At 52.8% G+C, this 14,580-nt stretch overlaps 1 long non-coding RNA gene across 1 annotated transcript; it reads left to right on the forward strand.

Moving 5' to 3' along the window:
* The first annotated feature begins 264 nt into the window (after positions 1 to 264).
* On the forward strand, positions 265 to 13,704 carry LOC310919294. The gene is made up of 3 exons (XR_014591806.1): positions 265 to 4,582; positions 7,211 to 7,316; positions 12,280 to 13,704. It is a non-coding gene; the product is annotated as an uncharacterized lncRNA (long non-coding RNA).
* The last annotated feature ends 876 nt before the right edge of the window (positions 13,705 to 14,580 follow it).

Raw genomic sequence — 14,580 nt, forward strand, 5'->3', positions numbered from 1 at the left:
AACGCTCCATGCAAATGCCAGTCCCCAGCGCCAGCGCAGCCGTGCCAACATCCCCGACAGCGCCCGGGAACGATCCCACACCTCTGGCAGCGCCGGCTCTTGATCTCGGCACCAGCTGCTCCACACAATTCCCCTGAAGCACCTCCCGAGGGGGGCTGTGAACCCCCCGCCCCGCTCTGTGTGGGGCTGTCAGCTGTGCACACCCAAACACATGCACGGGAATCGGCTTTGAAACTCTTTGGGAGGGGGTTTATTGCTCTTTATCTGCCGGCTGCTCTTCCTCCTGCTGCCTGGGATCCCACGGAGAGCAGCAGAGTGTTCCAAATGGAACAGGGCGCCCAGAGAAGCTGTGGCTGGCCCTGGATCCCTGGAAGTGTCCCAGTCCAGGCTGGACAGGGCTGGGAGCAGCCTGGGACAGTGGGAGGTGTCCCTGCCCATGGCAAGGGGTGGCACTGGATGAGTTTTACGGTCCCTTCAAACCGAACCATTCTGTGATTCTGCTGGGCTGGTAAAGAAAGGCTCCCTGGATTTCTCTGGAATCCACTAAAGAAGCTTGTCTGGAAAACAATAAACCTTTGGGGGAAAAAAAACCCAAACAAACTCAAAACCTGAACGTTTGTTGTGACTCTGTCCCTCACTGAGACTGTTTTACATCACTGACAAATCCAACAAGAGCTCCCCCACATCGGCACTTGAAAAACCGACTATTCTGCATTTTAAAGAAGCTTTTAAGCCTCCTGGGTTGGTAAAGTGAAGAAACTTTTCCACTGCCCCGTGCACCTTTGCCCGATTCTTTGCTCCTTCCGTCTGTGCCCGGCCCCTCCCGAGGGATGTGCCAAGGCTCCCCTTCCGCGGCTCCCGAGGTCGAGGGGTTACAGATTTACAGCTGCCCGGACTTGCTCCGGCCCGGGCAGGAATTCGCTTGGCATAAACGAGGCCTTTGGATTATTTATCTCAGCCTTTCAGTTAAACAGGAACATGCCCTGATTTTAACAATCGCGCTTCCTGCGCTGGGGGAAGGTGGGGCCGGTGGCATTTAAACCGAAAGCCGAGCCAAGGCTTCCCCGCAGGAAGCTGGAAGTGCGGGCAGAGGACCACGAGGGTTTCCTTCAGCACTCCCAACACCGAGGGCCTCCCTCAGGTTGTTTTATCACCCCCGGCAGCAATAATGATGAGGTATCGCTATGATGATGTGCAGGAGGGTGAGATTTGGGGACAGTCAGACTCTGTATGCTGTTGCTGTTAAGGTCATCGCAGCGTGACAGCAGAAAATGGCACGGGAGACGCTGGAGAAGTGAGGATGAACCTTCAGGTACAGCCTGGCACAGCAGCAGGGCAAGCCCAAACTTCCTCTGGAAGCTGAGGAATTGCTCCCTGATCCTTCAGTGGTTCCTGAGGGAATTGGCAGTGATGTCTGGAGGGTCAGTCCTCACCCTCCCTCCTCAAAAAATGGTATTTTCCCCAAACATCCAGCCTGAACCATCCCGGTTGCAAGTCCTGAAATCTTGTTTAACACTATAAAAACCTCTTTATTTTATTAATCAGCACTGTGAGCACTCAGGGCCCAGCTGTGATCAACCATGGGGTCACCCTCACTTTTGGAAGAGATTCCTACCCTGCCATTCCAACAGTGACACTGATCTCTCCCGTCCCAGATCACAGCCTTCAGATTTTTCCCTTTATTCCCATTTTCCCAGCCTGCTTTCTAGCCCAGGACCTTATATCCTCATAGGCAGTTCTTACCAAACCAAAGCTCTGCCTCCTACTTTTAAAGTCTGGAAGGAAAAGAAAAAAAGCCAAAAAAACCTCCCAAACCAGTAGCAACACATGGACATGGGCTCCAGTTAAACCAGAAAAGCAGCCTAGATTTTTATAGTGGAATGTCAAAGATGTTCAAACCAAAAAATACCAAATCTTGCCCAAAAGTCTCAGAAATTTACTTTATGTTTTTAGACCTCATCAGTCAGTTCTGAGGGCTGAAGTTTCCCATTGCCCCAAGATTTCTTACTCAGCTGATTGTTCCCCAGTGCAGCACAGCTCTGAGTTCTTGGGAGCCTGAGTGCCACCAGCAAGTAGAGCCAGGTAAAGATAGAAACATTCCAGGCCTGGTGATTTTCAAAGGAAAGCACACCATAAAATAAACGCATTTCCCCTGAAAGCAACCAGAAAGAGTCACTTGAAATAAATCAAAGTTGGCTTCACCTCCTTAACGCGCCACAGGCCTGACAAAAGCGGTGTGAGCTGAAAGCATCAGTGAACTGCCCCATTTCTGAGGCTTCCCGGCGTTTTTCATCTCTCCCTGGTGTTTCATCTCGCTCTGTCACGTCTGGAGCTCCGTGCATCTCTCGAGGTGGCCTCTGCCTGCCTGCACAGCGTGGTGCAAACCACTGGGGAAAAGCGGGAGCGTGGAAAATCCGCTCTGGCCCCGCGTCTAGGGGCTCCTGAGAGAATGGGGGTGACTGAAAACATCAGCAAACCCCGGCCTGCCTCGGGGGTGACTCATTTTAGGAGCCTGAGCTCGATCCCAGTCATTAAGGAAAGAGTTAATCCCTGCAGCTTTGGCCACAAAGTGGATGTGTAAGGCCTGGCGTCCCATGGGCTGGATTGCATAAGAAACCATGTATTGTGGCATTTAGTTGATCATGCACTACTTCTTCTGGTCACATGGAGGCTTGATTTCCCCTTGCATCAGCTACTACAGACTTTTTACATTTCTTGTACCAGTGTCTGTTCAGTTCAGTGGGGTCATCCCCTTCACCCCACAGCACAGCCTGTGCTGCTCACCCAGCCCTGACCCACGGGACCTCACCCCATTTTTTGTAGGATCCTATCGGAGGAACCGGGCGCTTGTAATTTTTCTCATTTGTGTCTGTGCGTAACAGGTGTCATTTTCAGTGTAGTACAGACAAATCCCAAAATAGCTCAGGCTCTTCAGACGCCGCGAGGAGAAAAAAATCGTGGTTACTTCAGCTCTGGTTGTAGTGAAAAACCCAAACGCTCGCAGCCGGCTCTGAAGTCGGAATTAAAATGGCAGACTGAGGAGTGGAGCAGGGATCTCTCTGCATTCCCTGTTTCCTGATGGACTGCTCCTCGCTGCTCTGTGTGTGCACATCAACTCCCTCACAGTGCTGCCTCTCCATCAGCTTTCCCTGATTCCCAGGAGCTGCACCTACCACAGATCCTCCTCCTCCACACTTCCCAGTGCTGACAGAGCTCTGCTTCCCCTGCCGGGTGCTGGGGCTGGCCGGAGGCACCGGAGTTATCCGAGGGATTTGGGGGGCAGAGGAGAGGAGAGAGAGTGCAGCTGCAAAAGGCTCCTTGCCTGGGGATGATGCCTGCTGTGCTGAAATGCAGAGCTGCCTGTGGACTGTCTTTGTTGGGGATTATTGGATTCTGGTGACTCCAGGAGCACAGTTATTAGTTCCCCTGCCTACGCCGAGCGTTTTGAATCTGTGTGTGTGATAACACTTATTAATACTGCTCAGATTAAGAAGATCCTATGGCTTTCCAGCACTTTCAGCACCTTATCTCACACCATGCATCTGCCCAGCAGCTGAACCACGCTCAGATCAGTGTCCTGTGGCCAGCAGAGCAGGGGCTTGTGGGGCCAGCAATAGCCTCATGCCCCCAAGTCCTGCATTTGCTCACAGCAGCAGCTCCTATTAAGCTGCCTTTTGCTTCAGGGGATCTGCCTGCTGAGGATTTGCAGGACGTGGGCCTAAAATATTTTATTTCAGGAAGTCAAGCAGTGGTTCCTGTCACCGAAACAGTTAATCAGAAAGCACCAACTCTCCACTGCAACGTGTGTGTGCGTGCACGTGTTTTTGTTTTTTAGAGCCAGCAAGATTTGCTTTAGCTTTTTTAAAGCAGAAAACACCAAAAAAGTTGGCTGTGGTTTCAGCTGCTATCACTCGAGATTTGTACTGCTGACTACCAATCCTAAAAGAGTTAACCTGCTAAGTATGACTCAGAAGCAGAGAAGGAGATGCGAGGCTGAGAGCCGGGGAGGAAGCGCAGAAACAAGAGGTGAAGAACAGAATAATTGCCAAAAAAAGGTGCAGAGTCCAAGAGCGACGTTCCCTCCGGTCTGCCTGGCCCTGGCACCGCTGGCACGGGCTCCCTGGAAAGCTGCAGTTCCGCTCTTATAACACAAGGAGCAGGCTGGAGAATTTAGAGCTGCGTCACAGAGCTCAGCGAGAGAGTGAGAGAGCAAGCTCCGTCGATAGGTCTACCAGCAACAGCCCTGCTGCAGCAAGAGGGGAGAGAGGCAGCAAGAGAGGCAGAGAGGGCTCCAGGAAGTGAAGTGGCAACCAACACCACGGACTGGGCTCCTGCCACCATCCACTGCCATTTGCACCTCGCACTCGGGCTCGCCTGGCGTAGGAGGCTTCGCCCATTGACGATGCTGGAGACCCGGCGCGCTTAATCCCACGGGGAGGGAGAGTGGGCAGACACCGAAAGGGTTAACGGGAAGGAAATTTCTGGAACCTTCTCTTCTGCGGCGCTCCAGAGCGAGCGGAGGGCTGAGGACTGCGCAGATGGTGCACGGGCACGGCTCCTCGGTCCGGTTCGTCTCCCTCACGTACGTACCCTTTGATCAGGATGGGGCTGGAGCTGCAGCCACGTATTCGGATTATTTGCAGGGCGTCCCTTTCCCCCGGCGTCCCTAAGTTCGGATCCCAAAGTACCTTTATTATTATTTTGGCTGGGTAGGGTTGCTCTGTTCTGCGTCAGAGCTGTTTTCTCAATGGATCGACGGCACAGGTTGTACTAATGTCACTCCTGCCGGCATTGCTGTACTGCAGAGGAGGGTAGTAGTCGTGGGGGAGAGATGACAACTTTGCAAAGACTCCTGTTTTCCCGGTTTGTCTGGGCTTTTTCTCCCCCCCCCGTGTCCCTGGAGGCTGGCATGTCGGCGAGGGCTTGGTGCAGGGGTTAACAGTGCCCTGCGACTCGGGGCCCAGAGGTTTGTCACTGCGTAGTTCGCAAAGTGGCAAACCGTGACGCAGTGATCATTGCAGGGCACGTCGTCCAGTTTTTAAAAGCACTGGGGACAGGTAGACGGGTGCCTTCCAGACGCTTCCACACCAGCTGAAAGGGGTTAAAGATGAGTCGAGCCGGGGAAGCGAGCATTTAGGGATTAAATGTCATCATTTTGGCGTTGGAAAGTTGTTTACCTTGCTCTCTCGGTGTCTCCATGCTGGCAGGCGGCCAGCTCACATGTGATAGTCTTCCCTGGACTGCTGCATCATTAACGAGAGCCAGCGCCGGCTCCCATTGGCCGGGGAGGGCGCAGCGCCGGGGCCGCGCCGCCATTGGGCGCGCCGGGGATGGCAGGTGGAGCGCCCGAGCCCATTGGCCGTGCGCGGGTGTCAGCGGAGCGGCCGTGCCGAGAGGGGCTGCCCGCTGCCCCGGGCTCGGTGTGCTCTGCCCGGTGTGCACTGCCCGCTGCCCTGAGCTCGGTGTGCTCTGCTCGGTGTGCTCTGCCCGCTGCCCAGTGCCCTCTGCCCACTCTCTGCCTGCTCCCTGCTTCCCGTTCTCTGCCTGCTCCCTGCCTTCCATTCCCTGCCTGCTCACTGCTCTCTGTTCCTTGCCCGTGGGTGTCAGCAGAGTGGCCATGCCGAGGGGCAGCCCCCTGCCCGCTGGTCAGTGTCCGCTGCCTGCTGCCCACTGCCCTGCTCCCTCCGTCCTATTCCCTGCCTGCTCTCTGCTCCCTGCCCGCGGGTGTCAGCAGAGTGGCTGTGCCAAGGGGCTGCCTGCTGCCACTGCCCAGTGCCCAGTGTCCCCTGCCCTCTGCCACTGCCCACTGCCCTCTGTCTGCTTCCTATTCCCTGCCTGCTCCCTGCTCGTGCCAGTGGAGCAGCTGTGCTGAGCGGCTACCTGCTGCCCTCTGCCCAATGTCTACTGCCCTCTGCTCAGTGACCACTGCCCACTGCCCTGCTCCATATTCCCTATTCCCTGCCTGCTCCCTGCCCATGGGCGGCAGCAGAGCAGCCGTGCTGAGGGCTGCCCTCTGCTCACTGCTAGCTCCCTGCCTTCCATTCCCTGCCTCCCATTCCCTGCTTGCTCCCTGCCCGCGGGTGTCAGTGGAGTGGCCATACGAGTGCCAGGCTCCTGCCCTGTGCCCCCTGCCTAATGCCCTGCTCCCTGTTCCCTATTCCTCGCCTGCTCCCTGCCCACGGGTATCAGCAGAGTGGCCGTACAAGTGCCAGGCTACCCTCTGCCCAGCCCTCCTTGCTCCCTATTCCCTGCTCCTGCCTGCTCGTGTCAGGAACGTCCATGCAGCACAGCCAGCAGCGAGCTCCTGTCCTCTGTCCACTGCTCCCTGCTCCCTCTTCCCTGTCTGCTCCCTGCCTGCAGGTGTCAAACCTGAACGTTCATCCCAGCCCTCAGAGTACCACCAGCTGCCCCTGCCCTATTCCCTGCCTGCTCGTTGTCTGTTCCCCCTGCTCCCGGCCCATTCCCTAACTTCTCCCTGCCCATTCCTAGTCCTGCTCTATGGCTGCTCCCTGCCTAATTGCTGCCCATTCCCTTCCCACTCCTGCTCTCTGCCCACTGCCCATTGCTCCCTTCCCACTCCTGCTCTCTGCCCACTGCCCACTCCCTGCCACCGACCACTCGCTCGGTGCCCACCTGGGATCCCAGGGTGCCAGGTGTCCCTCGGGCAGCAGGCAGGACAGGAGCTGGTCCCTGCTCGGTGTGCTGGGTGCAGCCCTTCACCCATGGGTGCTCCCGGGAGGTCTCGTTTCGCCGTCCAGTCGTGATGATGACGTGTCAGAGCTGCAGCCCATGGTGCAGGGGAAAGTGCTGGGATTCAGGGCTTTTCTCCTTGCTTCCTTCTCCCTTGCGAGTGTTGGCCACACTGTGAACTGCTTGGAGAAGTGATTGCACCTGGAAATTATGTTGTGGGAACAGTTAATGAAATGAAAACGACTCTTGCTCAAACTCAGCTTTTGTTGGCCCAAGTGTAAGTTTGCCATAGGCTCGGTAACATCCCAGAGAGATGGAGACTGCCCTCAGTGATGGGTCTGTAAAAGTTTGCAAAGGAGCAACAGCCTTAGAAAGCAATGATAGAAGGATTGGGAAGGACTGGTCAAGGATGAATGGGAGACTGAGGGCAGAGTGCAGCTCCAGAGAGAGGATGAGGAAGTGAGGAACACTTTACCCTCTTAACATTTACTATACTATTTTTTCACCTCTCTTCTTAAAGCGACCAGCAATGAAGATGGCAGCTCTGCCTGGAAGTGCTGAGGACACAGCCAGCTTTGAGCTTGGTCCTTCTGGCTGAGGAAGTCTCCCAATTATGCAGTGGAGTGGTAACTTTGCTTTCTCATACAACAGAGACCATTATTCCGTAGCCTTTCATCATCCTGAGGCTTACCCAAGTTTCAGGATGTGCTAGCAGGAGCATTTAATCTCTGTTACTCACTGGCTGACATCTCCAGCGTCAGGGTTGGTTGTTTAGCAACAACGGCTGGGCTCAGCACCAGCTCAGGCACCGCACGGTCCCCATCGCCCGGGCTGCAGCCTGGCCTCTGCAGGGTGCTCTGGGAGACAGGGAGACAGGGAAGGGCTGGATTTGCACCCCAAATGGAATTTCGGTGGTTTGCTCGTGAAGGCCGCAGGCGCTGCGGATTTTTCGCGACTCCGTCCTTTGCGCAGGGCCGCCATTTCCATCGGCACTGCGGCGCAGGGACGGGGAGGGAAGGACCCACCAGACTGTACGTGCCACTCCCCGCTTCCTTTCCCTCTTTCCCATCTCCATCTTTCCTCCTTCCCCTCCTTTTTCTGCCAGATTCCGTAGGGAATTTCAGCCTCTCGCTGCAGTCATCACAACCCCTCCTGACTCACTGCCTTCGCTGGCTGTAGCTGGCTCCCTCGGAGCATCCTTGCCTCCCGCAGCGCCAGAGCCGCAGAGCAGGGGAACAACGGGAACAGCAGCCACCACGGTGGTCCCTGCAGACAGACAGACAGGCATAAATACACACACATACTTGAGAACAGTCCCAGGTAGCTGTGGAAGGGGTTCTGTATGGCCAGGAGCTGGACTAAGGCACGATGCTGGGTTGTGTGGATGACGGGTGGGTAGAGTCTGTTTTCTGGAGTGTTGGTTGCATGGACAACTCTTTGTGGTTTTCCCCACCACAGTTGTGGGGTGGAGAAGCCCTTAAAGCTGGTGCTGCTTCATGGCTTTCAAGGAGGTGCTACTGGCTGCTGAGGGTGTTCAGCGTAGGAATGGATTTGGTTTGATTCCTTTTGCCACCATATTTTGGGCACAGTGATGGTTTAACTGTGCCTAAAGGCAGGGAGGGTAAGGAGACGGATAAAAGAGGAGTTATTTCAATGTTAAACTTCAGCTGTAAATCTCATTACTCAGGAATTGAGGTTACTGTCAGCAGGTAAATCTATGGGACTGGCAGGAAACAAGGCTAAGAAGGGGACATGGCATATTTCTGTAGGACAGCAGTGATTGTGTGCACAGGGATGTCACTGTCACCGTGAGCTGTACCTGGGTAACTGCTCCGTGATCGTTCTCTGCACAGTGCCTCAAAAGGACTGGGGAAAGCTGCCATTTCCCTCTCCCTCTGACACTTGTGTGTGTGTGACACTGCGTGAGCTGATTCATTTTCCTGTATCTGGGTTTCCCTGCTCTGGGGAGTGGGGTTTGCTCTGCCTCGGCCTTGGTGCAGCATCGTGACGCAGCGTTCGGCTCCACACCGACAAAACGCGCAATTTTCTCGGCCGTTCTGACCGCTCGGGGACTGCGGGGTTCGGGGAAGGAAGGGCAGGATTTCAAATGCCCCTGACATAAATTTAAAAGCATTACCTCTTGTTGTCTGCTAGCGAAGGAAGGCTCTGTGAGGGACGAGACAGCCATGATCTCCTCCTGCACTTGTTTTGCTGATGGTCATGTTACATCTGTGACGCAGACGAATTTTGCTGTTGGTTCCTTGTCGGTGCTTTAGGGAGTGGAGCTGATGGAGGCACAAGCTTGAATATGGTTAGAAACATTCATTTCCTATTGATGTGAAGAGTTTGAGCCACATCTGAAGGGTCAGGGGTATCAGATCCACCTAGTGACCCCCCTCCAAATGGTGAAGGAATTCGGATGAGCCCCAGCACCCCTGGCCATTTTGCTGCTCACAGAGCAGGCTCGGAGCCTGCAGCGCTGCTGCTGCTGCTGTTCATTTCCATGTTATACAAATACAGCATTGGGCTCTGTGTCAGGAGCTTTCTGATGCTGTGAGAAGCTTAAAGTCTACAAGCAAATGTTTTTCTTTTCTTATTTGGGAACATTCATTAAAACATCTAAATGCCAAGTGTTCTACCCTCTCTCCTCTGACAAATCTCTCCCAGACCTATCCAGAAAATTCGGTGCTGCTGCGTAGGATTTGTAAAACTTTATCATGGTGTTTTCTTACAGTTTAAGATGGGTATGGCTGGGGGGGGGGAGTAAGATTTAATTTGGTTAAATATCTCTAATGCTGATGTTAATGGACAAGGATGCAGGCAAGAGATAGGACTTGTCCGTATCCTCTGTCTCTATATACAGACAGTCCCAAGCCCAGGCTGGGAGGAAAAAAGGGAATACTCCATCCCATTCCCACCCCCCTGAACAATGTCGGTGCAAAGGCAGCTGTAGAAAAGGCCAAGCTGGAATGTCACAAAATGGTTCCACCAGCACTGAGAGATGCCAGTGCCGTTTATCCTGGCACGGCTCCGAGAGCGGCACCGCGAGCCGCCTGCTGCAAGGTCATTCCCCTGACTCATGGGCAGCAACCAGTTGGTTCAGGAACTCCCAACCTACTTCTCTTCCAACTGTGCCCATGCCAGAACCTGGAGGGGAGGCCTGAAAATTAACATTACTGCAGCAGTGGGGGCACTGAGCCCAAAACTGTCAAAAAAATCCTGTGTCTCTGATTTTAAAATCCGTATCCTTCATTTGTTTCTTTGCTAGCTCCAAAAACTTTCCACTAGTTCCCTCATCCCCTTTCCCCCAAGACTTCTTCTGGACTGCTGGGAACCAGGAGTGATGTGTATTTAAGGACTCACACTCTGTTCCTAGGAAGAAACCTCTGTGTATATTTTCATTTCTGTAGCTATCAGGTGGATTCTGCAGCCTTCCCAGAGCCTGGGGCTTTCAGTTTCAGGTACCTCAGCTCAGGAGCTGTCTTGTCCCCTCCCAGGTTTCCTCCGTTTTCCCCTGGTGTTCCTATTTGCCCATCTCACTGGTATTTTGTTGTCTCAGGACAACACCAGCCATGGATATGCTCAGAGTTGGCTCTGGTTGTGTCAGCCTCCCAGGCAGCAGAGCAGTGGTTAATGCCTCTGAGCAAAAGAATTTATTTAGTCCCCAAAGTTTAACTTGGGGGCACATTCTGTGGACAGACAGGGACAGGGGGAGCAGAGCAGGCCAAGCAGGGGCACGAGCAGACCCCACCTGGCCAAGCCCCCAGCCCTGGGCAGCCTGACCCTGCTCACCAGGAGCCTTCTCTTTCCCCGTCATTATTCCCTGGTTTCCAAAGGGACAGAACCTGGCTGCCAATCCCCCACGCCAGTGACGGCTCCTCGCCTACAGGGAGGCAGATGTGATGGCTCGTCTGCTAAAAACTGAGCCAACACACTGTGATTCAGCCCTCCAGCTTTCCAAGGAAGAGCTATTTCTGAGTGGAGCTCATCTCTTCAGCTCCCCCCACAAACACTCAGCGCTCAGGAGTCCAACAGCAGCCACCGGGTTTGTATTTGGATATCCAGCCCAAATGCTGCCTGAACACTGACAGTGGCTCCTGGACACACGGTGATATTTCATGGATGGAATGATGGAAATCCTGGGAACAGGGACAGAGTAGCAGCTCGTGTGCTTTGGGGAGAGTCAGGAGTTTGGTCAGTGCTTTTCTCCAGCTGGTTTACCAGCTCCTTGTACTGCAGGCAGTGTTAAACTAAAGGCTTGTTTTCAGATATCTGGTTTAAAGGCAGGTTATACTTCAGTGAACATCTGGCTCGGTTTGTTTCCTTATGCTCCTCCCTGGCACAGGACATTCTTTTGTCTCTTGAATGACACAAAAGAAAAATATGGCTTCCCTTGCCATTACCTGGAGGAGCTGGAACAGTGGTGTTGGGGGAACACCATGTTCCTGAACTGACTGTACAAATCACAACAATCATCTCCCTGTGAGAGCTTTCAAGCCCTGCAATCAGTACTTTACATTCTAAAGTGATGCTTAGGTACAGGAGTTAGGAATAGAAAATGGCCTTTCTGGTTGCAGCTGCTTAGGTGGATCATTTGTTTGAGTGGAATGAGTTTCGCAACGTGCTGCCCACTCAGGCTGTGCAGGGCTAAATGTGATGAGTTTGCCTTCCTACTGCCCTTCCCTGACCTCAGGCATGGAAGGGCAGTGCTTTTCTTCCCCTGGGTGAGTTTCACCTCACTGTTCCCTGGGAAATCTGGAATCCTCCACAGGACCCAGGGGTTCAGCAGTTCCTGTGGCCTCCAAACAGGCTGGGGGTTTGCCCAGGAACTCTCCTGAGAGCAAAGCTGGAGGAGAACTCGATGACTCCAGGCAAGTCAAAGAAATGTCAGATGAGCGGGGGGGAGCCCAAGATGGGAAACTACAGGATTAATATCTAAGTGCAGCTGTAATGGTCACCATGCTAAAACAGACACTGCAGAGAGCTCTGACAGATTCCCCTCAACAGAAATTGAAATCAGTGACTCAAATCAAGCAGGCCTGAGTGTCCCATTGCTCACGGTTAAAAGGGACACAAAGCTCCACAGGCTTTTACCCCCATCCTGTCTCTGCCCTGGGGTTTTGGGGGGTTTCAGACACAGTGTCTGGATTTTAACTCCATTTGTACTCCAGTTGTAAGAGTAGGACTGAAGAAATAGGAATCCTGAAATTCAGGATTGTAATGTAGAATTTTTATTGTGGTCTTAATAAAGGTAAAAAAGTATCTCCTTTATGCTTTAAACTCGTGAAGGAAGTTTTTGCTGCCCGTAAGAGCAGTGGCAGCTCCAAATCCATCTCCTAAGCACAAATATTAATTTTCCTAAGTAGTGCAGCCCCTGCCCTGCCTTCCCTCAGCCCAGGCTGGTGCTGCTGGCACACAAGTGTTCCACACGGAGGACTGGCTCCCAGTGCAAGTCAGAGCACATTTGTCCACAGCTGACCCACGCAGCACCAGACCTGCACAACAAAGAGATGCAGTTTCAGGCTCCCCCACGCCAAGGAGGCTCTTTTTGAAACCTTAGAAGTTCACTCATTTCCATTCCCCTTACAGGTCACCACTTGTACTGTCACACCCCTTGTCCTGCACCTGGCCTTGGGCTGATTCATTCCTTCACTGGGAGGATGATGCATCAAGCTCAGATTCTCAGCATGTAAAACAGGGATTATTTTCTCCAAGGGAGACCAGGGCCTGACGAACCCATGAGTTTCACCCCCGTGATGTGAAAATGGAGGAAAAAAATTTATGATGCACACTGAGATCTGTTTTGCTTTCTGTAAAAGCCCCAGAACTGCCTTTCTATAGAAGGTGGAGGTTGTGAAAAATCAGGTCTGTGACCCCCAGGCTTGCCTCGTTCCTGCAGACTGAAGGTCTCGGGGTAGAGAGGAAGTTCCCTTTCACAGGGAAGGCAGGGATTCCCTTTTTGCTTTGTCTCCTATGGAATGTATAAAGCACTGTGAAGTCCATGAGAGGCTTTGAGTTGTTCCTCTGAAAGAAGCTACAGAACAGCACTGCCACTAAAACATCTGAAAAGGAGGAAAACCTCCAGAATTATACTGTACTTTCCCTACTATTATTTATTGCAAAGTCCAGACCACTGTGACAAAGCCAAGCACAGGTGACAGTATTTGCTGGTCTCCACACAGCAAAAGTTTGGGACCAGCACTGCTTCATTTTCTTCCCTGTGAGGGTGGGGAGGGGCTGGGATGGAATTCCCAGAGAAGCTGCGGCTGTCCCTGGATCCCCGGGAGTGCCCAAGGCCAGGCTGGACACCCTGGCACGGGGAAGGTGTCCCTGCCCATGGCAGGGGTGGCACTGGGTGAGCTTTAAGGTCCCAAACCATCCTGTGCTTCTGTTTTCCTGCCCATGTGCACATTCCATGTGTGGCTCACAGTATCCTGAACTGCTTCTTTCTCCTGCCCAGACACTCTGGGAGCCTTGGAAAGGAGAGCACAAACAGATGTACCCTTCCCAAAACGTGCACCTTGCCAAGAAGGGCTGACACCTTCTGTGGAGCTTGTGAAGGCAACAGGACAAACTCCAGGTAGCCTGGAGGAGGGGCAGCAGCATCTTAATTATGCTGAAGTGAAACCTGGTTTTATCAAAACTATAAATAATAAATGAGCCATTGGTCTTCATCTGCTGCATGATATTTCTGGAAAGGTTGGTCTCCTTTGCAGAGGGGAAGATGTGCAGAGGTGTTCCGTTCTTCTAAGTCTCATACTTTGACACAAGTTCCCATTTTCAGCAGCACAAAATTTCCTCCAACAATTTTTCAAAACCTTAATGAAGATTTCTTTGTAATGCTTACTACTGAGACAAGGGAAAACCACAGCACACCTGGCTGTGAGCCTGCTTCTCAGAGATGCTGCTGTGAGTCTGTCATCTGTGCTGCACCTGCCTCTCCTCAGCAGCAACTCTTGGTGCAGCTTTTCAGGAGTAAATCTCACCTGATAATAGAGGGTGCCTCATAAATAACTGTGCCAGCACGGCAGGCACTGGGGAGGGAACCTGCTTTCCACTTGTCTTTCACCCTGTTGCCCCAGATAATGGATTTAGTAACGACAGCAAATATCCAGACACAGGAATCTAGTCCAGTTATTTCCCCTTCCTCCAACCCTCTTTCTTGGAAGGACAAGCTCCAGTCTCTGAACCTTCCCTCTGCTGCCTGGGAGCTGCTTTAGGATGGAGGCAGTGGAGCAGATTTTTGGATGTGGTTATATACATACACAGAGCTGCCAAAAACCCAGGGCATCAATAAGCGAAACTGCTGCCTCCAGTTGTGCTTCGTTCCATTTCACATTGGCCTCTGCTCCAGCACAGGTCAGACACTTATCCAAGGGTTGATAGCTCCTGAATTATGCATGTGTGGAGCAGTTCAGAGGCTTCTCAACACCCCCTCTATTCCCTCTGCTCTGAGCTGTGGACTCTGCAGGTTAAGTGCACTGCTCAGCCCTGCTGCAGTTCCAGGAACCATCAGCCACTCATTTTCACACTCTCCTTCCTCGACAACTTCCACTGAACCATTTGCAGTTCAATTTATGAGCGCTCCCTTTTTGTTCTGACCCACACTCAAAGGACTTTCAACCCAATTTATTTTCGTTCTGCCTGTGGAATTCAAAAGTTGTCTCACAAAAATCTGCAGCTCCCGGCTTATTTAAAGCACAGGGACTGCTGATAGAGGAAGTTCCATCAGGACACTCACATTTCCTTTCCCTGTCACAAAAAGCACCTGATCTGTCCTGTACTGTCTGGTCAGTGAGTGACAGAAAGCCAGAACTCTCTCTGTCTTGGACAGAATGAGGCTTCTAGCCTGGTTTCATCTGCAGTGAAATGGAAAAAGTGTTCCTGTAC

The sequence above is a fragment of the Zosterops lateralis genome (genome assembly GCF_965231275.1).
Source record: "Zosterops lateralis genome assembly, chromosome: 26".
Lineage (NCBI taxonomy): Eukaryota > Metazoa > Chordata > Aves > Passeriformes > Zosteropidae > Zosterops > Zosterops lateralis.